The 13279-nt window shown below is 46.4% G+C and overlaps 1 protein-coding gene across 3 annotated transcripts in view; it reads right to left on the bottom strand.

Annotated features, from left to right (window-relative positions):
• The window catches only part of LOC114630641 (apolipoprotein L3-like), a 38488-nt gene extending 30024 nt beyond the window's left edge, over positions 1-8464 (bottom strand). Inside the window, exon 1 of one of the 3 annotated variants that reach the window (XM_028778908.1) lies at positions 8378-8464. The gene's annotated coding sequence lies outside the window, so the exon portion shown is untranslated. Of the gene's footprint in view, positions 1-8368 lie in introns of all 3 variants that reach the window. The other 2 variants (XM_028778910.1, XM_028778909.1) reach the window with 2 other exon arrangements.
• Positions 8465-13279: the final 4815 nt, after the last annotated feature.

Below are 13279 nucleotides of genomic sequence, written 5' to 3'. Positions count from 1 at the left end.
GAGAGAGAGAGAGAGAGAGAGAGAGAGAGAGAGAGAGAGAGAGAGAGTTCATTCATAAAGAGAGAAATAGAAACTACTAGATTCTCTTGAAGTTTCGGAAGAAAAGAAACAGTGTTTAGCAGTGTCAGGGGAAGGCACCAGCGCCTCCTCCTGGGACTTGACTAAACTGAGAGTGAATGAACTTGTTGCTATGGTGAGAGCTGCAGACAATGGCAGCTCTCCCTCAGAAATGCTCTCCACCCTTGTCACTGAGGCATTTGTTCTAAACCTTCTCAGTGTGCGCTACTCTTGTTCCTGTTCACAAGTGAGGCAAACAGACCTGAAGTGACTCACCCACAGTCACAGATTTAGAAAAACGGGTGAGGACTGGCTCACACTCAGCCTCTGAGACACAAGATCTTGATGGTTTCTACTCCCAGGCTGCTAAGGAAACCCGGGAGGCCCCCATCAGCATCTCTAACTAATACTTAAAAGTGTGAACTATAGAAAGTAAGCTGGATAAACCAGAGTGCCGGAGGAGGCTGTCTAGAGAACAGACAGATGCCAGACGGCCTGGAGGAATGGCCTGCTAGGTGGAGTCTCAGAGAGGGAGTCAGAGAGGACAACTAGGGAGGCTCAGTATCCCCATGCCCTGCAGAGTATTCATGGCAGCTTAAAAGTGGAGAAAAAAAATCAAAGATCTTATGATTGAGCTAAAATGCCTCAGAAATGATACCCATCTTCTGGTGTGAGTGTAGTCTTTCTACTTAGGAGCTACGTGAATGGGCAGTGTAGGATCTCATACAGGAGAAACACTCAGACGAGGAGGAGTCCCTGAGATATGCCAGAGGTGGCTCTGGTAGAAACAGAGAACTTGAAAAGAGACTGTGACTTAAACACGTACACACACAGACACACAGACACACACAGAGACACACACAGAGACACACACACACAGACACACACACACAACTCAAGCTGGGTGATGGTGCAGACACAACTCAGTAGGCAGATGCAGATGGACTTCTATGAACCTATCTAGTGCAAAAGTCACTGCTGTCCCCTCTATTGATGGATCATATACCTTCATGTTACTATTCAGTGTGTGTCTCAGTCATTACACACTCACCTAGTGTGGACAATATGATGATATGGAGACACACACACATACACACACACACATGGTGGGGAGATATGGAGAGGAAGGGGTGGGGCTGGGAAGATGGCTCAATCAATACAGAGCACAAGGACCTGCATTTGGATTACCAGCAGGCATGTAAAAAGTCAGGCAAGGTGGCACATGCCAAGGAAACAGGAAAAGGAGGAGCCTTGGAGGCAGCTGGCAGCCAGTCTAGTAGGACCGACAAGTTCCAGGTTAGAGAGACCCTGTCTCAAAAAATAATTGGAGTGCAATTGATGAAGCATCTTACACTTTTCTTTGGGTTTTATATGTACACATGCACACACACATGCACAGGAACACACATTCACACAAATGCACACATGCTTTTAAACATGCTTACACACATGCATACACACATGCACAGAAACACACACTCACACAAACACACACACTTTCACATACACACACACTTTCATACACACACACACACACACACACACACACACACACGTATCCCCCTCCCAGTGTCACCCTTGGTCTTGCTGTGTCCTGTGAACCTTCCTGCTGGTCAGTCACAGGTGAGCTCCTCTGATGAGCTGCTCCCCAGATAGGAAGTGTAGGTGAGTCTCGTCCTGCCTGCTCCTGACCAGCTGAAAGCCCAGGCTGGAGCTTCCCTTCCCATGGTCTAAATGGGGTAGAGGGGAGCTTTTCAGCAAACCCTTACCCTCTTGGTGGCTGCATGGCATCTTCCCCTGGGCAAGGAGCCCAGGGCTCAGGACTGCAAGCTCCTCCCTTGAATCTCTGAATTCCTACCCTTCATCCAGCACATCCCTCCTGCTGCTGTGTCCCTCCGTCTTCACCACTCCTATCCCAGATTCCACCACAAGCATCTTCCAGCATTCCAGGCCAGTGCTCCAGGCAGCCCTGGAACACAGACCCCATCCAAAGAGAGGCCTCCCCAAACCACCTGCTCCCTGATGGCTTCTTAGGTCTAGCTCATGAAGTCAGTGTAGTCTGAGTCATGGGGCCCTTGGTGACAGAAAAGCAAACCCCATGGAATTGTTCAGCTAGGAGGAAAGGCAGATAGGAGCTATGCCCTCAGACTACTGGCTCTGTCAGGTTCCTGAGAGTTTCCAGTAATTTCTGTGCCTGTCACTCCCAGCTTCTTCCATTGTTTCCCTCTCTTGCTCCCCCCAAATCCCATTGTTTCACATAGCCCAGGCTAGCCTCAAACTCACTAGATAGCTGTGATGGTTTGTATATGCTTGGCCCAGGGAGTGGCACTATTAGGAGGTGTGACCTTGTTGGAGTAGGTGAGTCACTGTAGGTGTGGGCTTAAGATTCTATTCCTAGCTGCCTGGAAGCCGGTCTTCCACTAGCAGCCTTCAGATGAAATTGTAGATCTCTTAGCTCTTCCTGCATCATGTCTGCCTGGATGCTGCCCTGCTCCCACTGTGATGATACTGGACTGAACCTCTGAACCTGTAAGCCAGCCCAATTAAATGTTGTCGTTAATAAGACTTGCCTTGGTCATGGTGTCTGTTCATAGCAGCAAAACCCTAAGAACTCCAGGAGAACCTTAAGCTTCTAACCTGAGGCCTGCACCTCCCAGGTGCCAGGATCACAGGTGTGTGACTCCCATCCCCTGCCTTGCTCAAGCCTTCCCATTCTCACTGAAAGTCCAAAGGAGGGAGAAAGAGAATATTTTAAAAAACAGCCATGTTCCCTCTGAGGTCCCCTAGTCACGTATCAGGCAGTCTGGAACTTAGTTCAGCTCCTTGGTAGGCCCTTCTGAGGGGTTTCCTGCCCTTCTTTTGCTTAGGGTGGAAGGAAGGAAATTGAAGCCAGATTCCAATCAGATGCAAATTCATCTCTAGGCTGCTGAACCTGTGACTGGGCCAATACCTAAATCACATCCTTAAAGTGGGGCAAGAGTCCTTCCTTTTAAGAGTTTGTGAGCATGGGCAGAATGATCTACTCATGGAAGAAGCTTTCCTGACTGAGTTGGATCAGTGATCCTTAGCAGTATGTCCTGTGCCAAGTGTGCACCTGAGTCTCAATCAGAGGTACGCCCTGGACGGATACTCTCAACCCATAAAGGCAAGTGAGAGCAGTGATGAGCAGCTGAAGACCCAGAGGACATCCCAGACAAGCCGCTCCCGGGGGCCACCCTCAGTCTAGCCCTCTTCACGTACCCACTCAGAGGAGTGACCTCAGACCCTTCTCATCTCTCACTGCTGGTACATCGCTGTGGTCTCAGCTTCACTGACTGTGGGACTCTAGGGATCATTTCCCAGCGCTCCTGGGCCAGGTCCCTCTTCCATAAATGAGCCACTGCCATGCCCTCACCTAGCTTCTTGGTGCATGGTCTGTGACTCAGAGTCCAGAAACAAGTGTGGATGGCGCAGACAACAGTTCCCAGAAGGAATCTCCTACCGAACCTTCCAAGAGGCTCATTAGCTGATCAGAACTTCAGTGACAATTGGAGAGGGTGGAATGTCAAGAGCCTAATTACATTTGTCTCTGACCATCTTTAGTGCCCTGAATGGCCATTTTTGCTGCCTCTGTGGTGGCCTTAACATCCCCTGAGTAACAGATACAAACTTTCTGGTGTAATAACTTAGATCATTAGCTTCCACCGACCCGTTAGTTAAGAATGTCACCAGACAGCATCCACTGCCTGTAATGGAGATTTTTCTGTTTTTCTGTAGTCTCTCTGATGTTTCCACACATGTATTGGTCAAGTGTGTTGATATATGACTTTCTTTGTTCTCTTCCTATAAAAGCTTCCTGAAATGGTTACTGTGTTGAAAGATGGACTTTGGGGTAACTCAAATCTGCATTCCTGGGCCTTGGCAGCTCCTGTTTGGCTCCAAAATAAACTCTGTCTTATCCCCTTTAAGGTGAGAATTGTATTTCTGTGTTGACAATGGTAACAAGCAGCTGCCTCCCTCCTCTATTTAGCCCAGGCTTGGATGTGCTGTCCACTCATGTGCTTCTTTGCCCCAGCATCGATTCAGCCACTGCCCCACGGGTGGAGGACAGGGCTCAGGCCAGCGGTCCACCCTGGCTGTGTGTCTCCTTTCTGTGAGGTTAGACCTAGCTCATCTCAGTAAAAGATAAGGACCCATGTCAAAACTGTAAACATTGGGCTCTGGTTCAAACACAGCAGGCAGATTGCTGCTCCCCACCCTCCCCCAATCTCCTAGAACCATATGTAAGACATTATTTGTTAAGGGGTGTGGCCAGCCAAGGCATCCATTTTCCTAGGCTTAACCCTGTCCTGTCCTAACCCTGCCAACAGCTTAAGCTGAGTCATGCGTGGGACTGTGATATTCTCTATTGGTAAACCATAAACTACATTTATGGTTTATTTTAATGCTAAAAGATCTGATCAAATCTTTAACTCAAACTTTATGCCTCAAACTGAGCAGGGATAGAGCTGTAAATCTCAATGTTATAAAAGTTGTATTAACATTGTAAACTGTTTAACATAATTAAGACTTGAAAGTTAATAAGTCCTAATAATCAAAGTCTTTATAAGCTATACTCATAATCATGATTAATTATAGAAACAGGCTTTATTTAGCCATTTATATGTGTTTTTTTCAAGTTTAAGCCTAAAATAAGGTAGACTTAATAAATACTTAAGTCTTCAAAGTCCTCAGAGATCTGCTGAATATGGAGGTTTAAGTGTTCAAAAGACACTCCCCACAATAAACAGAGATGCCTCTTAAAAAGAAAACTTTAAGGTCTCCAAAGAAACAGATGGGACACCACACTGGCAGCTTTACCTGGACTGTGCTGATGCTAACCACTGGACTAAACTGCCCTCGCCTCACCTGCTGACAGAAACGTGTTCAAAGTACAGACACTCTGGGTTCACTGTTGTACTCTGCCTCGTCAAACTAAGGACATTTTCCCCAAGTTCCTCCTCTACAGGAAAAATTCCTCAGACCTCAGAGGGCTGGCTGCTCTGTGGGACAACTGAAGATTAAATGCTGTTCTTCTCTGACAGCTGAAGACTGGCTGCTTCGGCAATGAACCACGTGAGCCTCAACTGACTAAGTAAGGCTCTGCCAGTTTAGTTGGTACAAAAGCCATTTAAATTAGACTTCCTACTAAAATTAATCCTTCACAGGACATGGATGACTAACTGTAGCTTTAACAACAGCAAACTAGTCAGCTGCCTGGTAAGTCTGCTCCACATGTGAGCTTGTCTGTGCTGCCCCAATTTGTGCATCAGGTTCCCCGGCCAGTGTGTGTCAGTCAACAGGGTATAGCAAGAGAGAGAGAAAGAGAGAGAGAGAGAGAGAGAGAGAGAGAGAGACAGAGAGAGACAGAGAGATAGAGAGATAGAGAGATAGAGACAGAGACAGACAGAGAGAAAGAGACAGAGAGAGAGAGACAGAGACAGACAGAGAGAGAGAGAGAGAGAGACAGAGAGACTGATCAAGTCTCCTTTATTGAAGAAAATCATATAAGCACAAGCAGGGGAGTGCAGCTGAAGACACTTTACCACTTGTGCCTTGTAGTTGGGGAAACTAAACAACAAAACAAGATCTGTGAGAAAAACAAGATGTTTATCAGAGTCTGCTCAGCTGTTGCGGGCTGTTGAAAAACAAGTCTCTTGTCAGGGTATATGGCCCAAGATGGCTGCAAACATGTTAGCCGCTTTCTGTTTGGAGTCGGCTCCCAACACATGTGCACAGTTCACCTTGCTGACAGGTTTCATGCTGAGGAAGATTTAGAGTTCCTGCAAGTCTAATAAAGTAACTTAAAGTATATAATCACTAATCAAAGAAATAACTCAGGACCAGTCTAAAAGTCCCTCTCAGTTCCTGTGAGGACTGCTCCTCTTCTGGATGCATACCAAAGACCCTCCTCCTCCTTTCCAACCCCACACCTTCTCCCCTCAGCCAGCCTCCGAGGCCTGACATCCATCATTCAGTTTCTTTTATACAAACAGCTTCTACCCCTCAGTTCCTCTCCGTTATTAACAGTCAGAACCCATGAAACCTCATCCTTGGTCCAGGACCTTCCCTCCATTGCTGCTGCTCCTCCACACACAGAGTCTCTAACCCGATCCTCTCCATTATCCCTGACCACACCACTCGCTTTTCAGTTCTAAATCTTAAAGATGATTTCTTCTCGTTATCCTGGATGTCACTCCCAAGGCCTTTTGTCTTTACATAGATGGATCCTGACATTCAATACTCACGACCCTGACCAGGACTGTCCCCCTGCTTCAGTGTATAGATGCCCTCCTCCTTTGCAGGCCTTTCCTCTCTGCTAGCCAATCTGACCCTGCCTCATTCCTAAATTTCCTCCTGGTTCCAGAAGTCACCAGATCTCTCCTTCCATGGCTCAACTCTCCTCTCCCCAAGTCACTGACCTGGGATTCTCTCTCGTGCTGACCCATAAGCACATCACTTTACACCACCTTGACCATCTCCACTCCTGACTGCTGCACTCATGGACAATTTCCTCCATGCAGCCATCCCTAAATACTCACTCCTGATCCAGTCCCTGTAGCAAGCCACTTCTGGATCTCCTCATGACCACCTTCCTCCCACCCACAATTTCTTTAACTTAAAACATTCTCCGTTCTGCCCCCGCCCCACCTCCCAAATCTGTGCAAACCTTTCCATCCTTACATTTCCAAATACATAAACACATCCTAGACTGAACTTTGCCCCTGTTTCCTCCTCTCTAAGACACAGCAGCATCCAGAGCTGCCCCCTTTGTCTACTCTCTCCCCGCAGCCTCTCTGCTCACAACCTAATGGACACACTCTGGGGTCCCCTCACAATCTATCCTACTCCTCTCTCCCTCAACTCCTAACTTAAAAAAGACCTCAGTCCCTTCCCCTGTTTCAGATTCTATCCCTACAAAGTTCTTTTATTGAAAATTCATCACTCACAGTTCTGACCTGTCCTCCCTCTGGTTTATTAGTCATGGTTCTCTAGAGTCACAAAACTTATTGGTAGTCTCTATATGGTAAGAGGATTTGTTGATGACTTACAGCCTATAGTCCAACTCCCCAACAATGGTCATATGTGAATGGGAAGTCCAAGGATCTAGCAGTTGCTCAGTCCCATAAGGCAAGCAGCCATAGAAGAGAGAATCTTCCTTCTTCCAATGTCCTTACGTAGATCTCCAGGAGAAGGTGTGGCCCAGATTAAAGGTGTGTGCCACCCTGCCTGGATCTGGGACTTGCTTTGTACCAGATGACCTTGAACTCAGAGATCTCCTTGCCTTAGTCTCCTGGGATTCATAGCCACTATGCCTCAAGATCTCCATGCCAAGATCCAGGTCAGAAACTTGTATCTCCCAGCCTCAAGATCAGGATCACAGGTGAGCCTTCCAACTCTGGGTTGTAGTTCATTCCAGATATAGTTGACAACCAGGAGTAGCCACCACACTCCGGTCTCTACACTCACCTCTTTGTCTTAGTGTTCCCCAGATCCTCTACACTCCATTGAAACCTCTCAAAGGCCTTTCTCCCCGTCCTCTCCTACCCAAGAGGTCCTCTAGCCACTTCTGCCTACAATTTCATACAAATGGCACCTCCTTCCTGTCAGAGGCCACAGCAGGCAGACCACTCCATTATCAGTAAAGACAATAGTCACATGGACAGAAGAGCTCTTCCAGCTGCCCTTTCATCCCTTAGGACTCACCCCACTTCCCTCCAGGCTACCGTACTCCATGACCCAGGTAACAATTGACCTAGGCTTTCCTCAACACAGGATCCTCCCATAACCTCTGCTCTGTGTACTCATCCACACTCTCTCCTGATCCCTCAAGGTCACCTGGGGTGCACAGTCTCCTCTCTCTCCTCTCACCCCTACTTTTCCTCTGCCTAAATAATTGCCAAACATCCACTGACTTCCCTAAATTTATGAACTGTTCTTAGACATAACACCCCCATTCCCAATTACAATAACTAAACCCCAAGCCATTACCTCTCTGACACACACAAACACACATGCACACACACATGCTTACTCCCCCCCCCTTCCCGGCTCTTTCTCTCTCTGTTTCTACTCCCTCTCGGCTCCCCTTCCCATGTACCGAAACAAAATCTATTCTATACAATATCGAACACGTGGCTGGCACCTGGTACCTCAGGGAGAAGGGATGCCTCAGCATGAGCCTGCAGAGTCACCCCTCCCACCTCACCATACCTGGCTCTATAAAACATATCCTAGTCTCTTTTAAAATACAACACTATGAGATATGCAGGTGGGAGAGCTTAGATATTACCCAAATTACCAGGAATCTTCAACAGGCAGTCCTCAGCTGTGTGGACCCAGTGACCATCTGTGCATCCAAAGCATACCTAAATGCTGTCTCCTGCTTATATACTCAAACTAGAAAATGAAAGAGAAAGCCCCACTTACAAAGAACTCACCACCAAAACAACACAGGAAACTTGTGGCTTGCTGGATGTTACAAACTCATTCCATGCTCCCTGCTGACCCACTCAAAGGAGTGACCTTTGTCATGTCATTCTAGGTTCTTCTTGGCTGATCCCATTGAAAATGGGGGTATCTGTAGTCTGTATGGAAAAGACCTGCTTCTACAGACTAGGGGACTCTCCAAAGGTCACTTCCTGCACCTCCTGGGCTCCGTTCAGTTCCTTCTTCCTCACCTGCAGCCCCAGCACTACCCCAACCTCTTGGGTCCTGTTGATGTTGATTATAGTGCTTCTCCAGGATGCAGTGCACAGTGTCTGGACATCTGCTTGCATGGGTTCTCCTATCAGGACCTCTGAACCTGGACCCACTAAATATCACATCCTCTCAGTGGAATAGGCTCCTAGACCTTAGGAGGCCCTCAGACCTAAGCTCAACTGAGTCCATGATTGAAGAACCATTCAGGATGTAAACTTCAGCATATAGACAGCACCACATAAAACATGAAAACAAAGACCTAGTCCATCAAAGTTCATAGTGCTGGGAAAGTATCTGAATGTACTAACCTTGCTTTTTGGCTTTTATAGTTCCATTTCTGGCTAACTGTTCTTGTTAACAGAAGCATGTCAACTTAGGATATGGTTACTGTGCTTAACACCTTACCCTAAGAAGAGTGTGGGATTCTGAACACTGTTGTAGTTGCTGGCTGGCTAATAAATACTTTCTATTGGCTCTAACCCATGTCTGAGTAGCCATCTCTAGTGGCTATCCCATAACATTACTAGAAGACCCACAGATATTTGCAGAGCAGGCAAGAGTATAATGTCCAAGAATCTCCTAAGTTCTGTGATCTGAGATGTTCCAGGTCCTTTTGATCAACCTTTGTCTAATGCTTGAGAGGAGTCTGACACTTCCACCCCAAAAAGAAACAAATTGGAAAGTCATCTGGAAGCCTGGTCAAGGCTCCTTCTGTTTTGGACATAAAGAGAGGCTTGATATGGCCATGGATCCAGTATCCCGGATGTGTGAGACATCACTAGACTTCTTTGGTCAACTCAGGTGTAGGAATGTGTGGTGTCCACCTCTGGTTTTCTTTACTGCGTGTCTCTATGCATTTCTGTCAGTTCTATTTCCCTGTATTGACAAATGGCTTTCTTGGGTGTGAGGCCTCACCTCATCCCCAACCTTATGACATGTGTCCTCCTTGTATGGGACTTGAATTTTTTTGGTCATCCAGGTCATCCAGAAAAACCCTCAAATCTTCGCCTTTCCCATTCCCAGTGCATTTGCTTGCTTTGGTGCTTGACTCCCAATCTAGGGCTGAGGCGTACCCATTCCCTGTGTACAGGTGGGGAGGGGATGGGCTTCTTATGCAGGGGGGTGGTCTGCCATCTGAGCAGAATACACACAGGGAGGAAAAATACTTCCAAAGCCACACACTGCCTCTGCTCCCCTGCCTCACCACCCTCTCTAAGCAGCCCCTGGGAATGGGAAAAATTCTCTTGGGCAAAAGAGGAAGTTCCACTTCTTCCTCTCTTGTAATTCATGTGAACTTCCCAACAAGTGATCTGCACAATTGGAAAACTCAAAACCTACAATCGTCAAAAAAAAAGTAGAAAAATCACCCTGAAAAATTGTGGGCTAAGGGGTCAGTGCTGGGCCATGCAACCTGCACAGAATGAATTTTCCCTTCTGTCCAACACTGAATGACCAAGGAGTCTTTAAATAGTTTTAGTGGGTCCTTTTTAGGGAGATTGAAAATAGCTGCTGCAAGATTTTCTCTGTTATCCAGTTAGACCTAGAAAGTAAAAAATAGTTATAAAAGTTAGAAAAACGTAAAGGCATAAATAGATGATACTGGCTACAGGTCGCTCAGTTGACAATACAGAACTGATTGAGAGACAAGACCTTTTGCATAAACTGAATGCTGCCGGCACCAACTCTGATGATGAGACAGTTGGATTTACACATACCCTGCAAAACTTTGGTGTCTTGCCCTCTGTCAGAAGAAAATGTTCTACCTGAATGTCCTGCCTCCAATTAAAATATACAGTTGAACTATCTCTCACATTGACAACAAAGTTTCTTGGGGGTATAGACAGAAACTAACCTGTTAGTCCTGGCCCCACACCAAGTTCCTATAATTGTTCAACTAAACCGTTCAGCCACCTGCATCCAGATTAAACAATACCCAATGAGCCTGGAATCACAAAGAGAAATTGCAGTCCATACTGCCTGGTTTAGAAAGATCTGCATCCTGGTGCCTTGCTAGTCACCCTGGAACACACCTCTCCTGCCTGTGAAGAAACCTCAGACCTCTGATTCTCATGAGTCTGGTTCTTCCAGAGAAACAGGAGTGCTCTACCTTGAATGTGAAAGCTGAATTCTTAAGCTTCACATGTACCAAAGTGAGACAACCATCTTTAATTTTACATGGATAGGCCCTTAGGGAGACTGTAGTATGCAATTTATTTGAACAAGGTTACCCCAAGGATTTAAAAATTCTCTAAACCTGTTTGTTGAGACACCTAATGGTGACCTCCTGCCTGTCCTTGTGTCAGAGTCTTTCTGGGATCACACTCTTACAATATGTAAATGACATCCTCTTAGCCTCTAAAACTACAATAAATTATAAAGGGGCCACTGAGGGACTGCTGCAAGAGTTACAGACCTTGGGCTGCAGAATGTCAGCTAAGAAAGTCCAACTCTGTACACCCAGAGGCTTTCTATCTTGGCTACCAGCTGAGGAGAAGAAAGAAGAGTCTGATTCAGAAGCCATCCTTCAGATCCCAACTCCAAAGACTAAGAGACAAGTTTGTTCAAGAGTTTCAAAGTGTGGCTTGTTATTGCTGCCTCTGGATATCAGTGTTTGCAGAAATAGCAAGACATAAGCACAACAGAGGAGTGGTCACTAAGCCCCTAATCCAGACTGATATTAAACAAAAGGCATTTGAGAGTCTGACTTCAAAACAGCTCTCACTTCAGTGCCAACCCTAGCACTTCCAGCTGTCTCCAAACCTTTTCACCTGTTTGTCCATGAAACAAAACACATTACAAAAGGTGTTTTAACCCAAACGTTGGGGCCATGAAAACTCTGTGACATACCTGTCCAAACAATTGGACACTGTAGCCACAGGATGGCCCACCTGTCTAAGGTCTATGGTGGCTACCAGTAATCTAATAAACAAACACAAGAACAACAACAAAAACAAAACCAAGTTAGCTCTGGGTCAGGATCTTATACCCACAGCACCCCACACTGAGTTTGGGCTCTCCTCTGAGCAATCCCAGAATGCTGGCTGTCCAATACCTACATATCCAGTACCAGTCCTGCTCCTGGACCACCTTCAAGATTTCAGAAACCCTCCACCTTCAACCCTGCTACCTTTTCCCCTGATAACAACACACAACTCTTCATGCATGACTGTCTTGAGGTGGAAGGTGAAAGCAGGTACGTGTTGCCCAGAGTACTAACTTTAACTGAAATGTTTTTATCCTAAGTCAGGATCATCAACCCAGAAAGAAGAACTGATCAGTCTAAGGCAGGTTCAGATAGGGAAATGAAAGTTCACCACCATATATGCAGACAGTTGCTATGAAACATGAGTGACCATGTTCTCTAGTTTACAGTGATTGTTGGCAGTGTTTCTTCTGATGAATTCCCTTGCTCTGACTCTCCTCCTTTTCCAGCATGACTTTATCTAGACAGAGAACATCACAGTGAGATGCAGGGATGTGAAAGGGTCCACATGAGCTGCAGGCCAGCAGAGATGTGGATCCTCTGCTGAGTGCAGAATAGACTGGAATGCCTGTGGACTCTTGAACAGACTCAGGGTTGAGCAGCAGGATGGAGCTGCAGACTCACGTGGTGGGGGAGAGGAGTAAGGCTCTCTAACCCAAGATTCATGAACAGAGCCCATCCCACCTGGACATCCTGAAGATCTGCTCTAGGTCAGCTGAGCTTGACCAGTGACATGACAAGAATGGCCACTTAGGTGGCTGTCACATAAGAGTTGGGCTGATCTAGGGGCAATTTAAGCCCAGGGAATGTGACCCTGAGGCAGTGGGAAGTATTTGCTGAAGGAGCTAATTAATTAACTAATTAATTAGGAGGACGTGTGTTCATTCTGGCATCTCTTAGTGGAGGGGTCAACAGCCAAGAAGTGACCATTGTGGTTACATGGTGACAGTCAGCTCACTGGAGACAAGGCTTGGCCCCAGAACTACACTCACCTGTCAGCTCTTCTCCCTTTTCTGGGGGCTAGGATCTTCTAATTGAACAAGGGACTTGGTGGTTTCTGAAATTGTCTACGTGACCAGGATAGAAAATCCTTCCAGGACTGCAAAGCATAGAGAAGAGAGTAAGCAAGCTGTGCTGACAGCCCTGGGTGACTTCCTGGGTGTAGAAGGACAGCCACTGCTCCCAGATAATCATCATCTGGCCACTTGTCTTTGCTCATTAGGTAAAAAGTCATGCCCTAGATTACAATTGTTAGTTTCAAGAAGGTTCCAAGTTTTAGAGTCCAGCATATATATCACTTCTTGGCCTCTGGCCCCTAACCGATTGTAGAGCTGCAGGTAAAGATGACAGAATCTAACCCATAAGTGTATTATTTTTGAGTTGATGCACAGATAACTTTGTCCTCAGTTTGCTGCATGAACCATCATCAGAAGCATCACACACATTTGCTGTATGAACACAGTAGCTTTGGGATGGGAGTTTAAAATGGGATGAGTGATTGATTCAGAAACCCTGGAA

The sequence above is a fragment of the Grammomys surdaster genome, unplaced genomic scaffold (assembly GCF_004785775.1).
Source record: "Grammomys surdaster isolate TR1022 unplaced genomic scaffold, NIH_TR_1.0 342, whole genome shotgun sequence".
Classification (NCBI taxonomy): domain Eukaryota; kingdom Metazoa; phylum Chordata; class Mammalia; order Rodentia; family Muridae; genus Grammomys; species Grammomys surdaster.
Note: the sequence above shows the minus strand (reverse complement) of the source record. Positions and strands in the feature narration are given on the sequence as shown.